Source organism: Parus major, chromosome 18 (assembly GCF_001522545.3).
Source record: "Parus major isolate Abel chromosome 18, Parus_major1.1, whole genome shotgun sequence".
In the NCBI taxonomy this organism is placed as follows: domain Eukaryota; kingdom Metazoa; phylum Chordata; class Aves; order Passeriformes; family Paridae; genus Parus; species Parus major.
Genome location: NC_031786.1, coordinates 1,493,721 through 1,494,605, shown reverse-complemented (window position 1 = coordinate 1,494,605; position 885 = coordinate 1,493,721).

Sequence of the window (885 nt, the reverse complement as noted above, 5' to 3'; positions counted from 1 at the left end):
TCTAATCTACACATTTACACTTTTCTTATTTAACTTTAGTATTTGTTCTCATGTATCACTATAAAAACATGCCCATGAATTTCATATTATATGAAATTCAGTGTTTCTTTGAATTCTAAAACTAAGTACTAAAAACAAGGGCACACAATCTGTATCTCAGACTCCAACACCGTACTCCACCATCACTCTCAGGCTGGATTTGTAGAGGAGAAGGGTTCCAGGTGGGAAAAGCACCGGGGAGATGCTATGGAAAAGGCTCCCAAAGGTGTTTTTTTTGGCAGGATGGATGAAGGGTCAAGGGGATAAAACGGCATCAGGAGCATCACCCGAGCAGAATTTTCCAGACAAATCACCGAGATGTTTGCAAAGAGTTTTCTCTTTGCCAAAGAGCCAAATCCCATCCCACTCCTGTTCCATAAGATGATTAACAGGGATACAACCCTGTGGTTGTGTGAGGAATCTGGGGACACTTTCTGTCCCAGTGTCACCTCCCCTTTAATCACCTTTTCCTTGCAGGTCACGCCGTTTCCTCGCCCTGCACTCGGTGTCACCTCGTTAAAGCCGAGCCTGAAGCCGGTGTTATTTATTTATTCCAGCTGATAAAAGCAGGATATTACTCCCTGTGATAACACAGGGGCATCTGCACTGAAGCCTCTCTTGGCAAACTTTTAATACAATGAATAGTGCCCATATCAGATCCCAGATAAAAGCTGTCACATCCCAGCCCCGGCTCAGGCCTTTAGGGGTTGTAATTACCTTCTGGTTGGGTTTTGGGGTTGGTTTTGTTTGGTTGGGGTTTTTTTTCTTAATTGTTGCTCATAAAAATCAAGGCAGAAAATTAAATTAGTTCAGTGCAATTTAACATGAGCTTTATTCAAAGGCAAA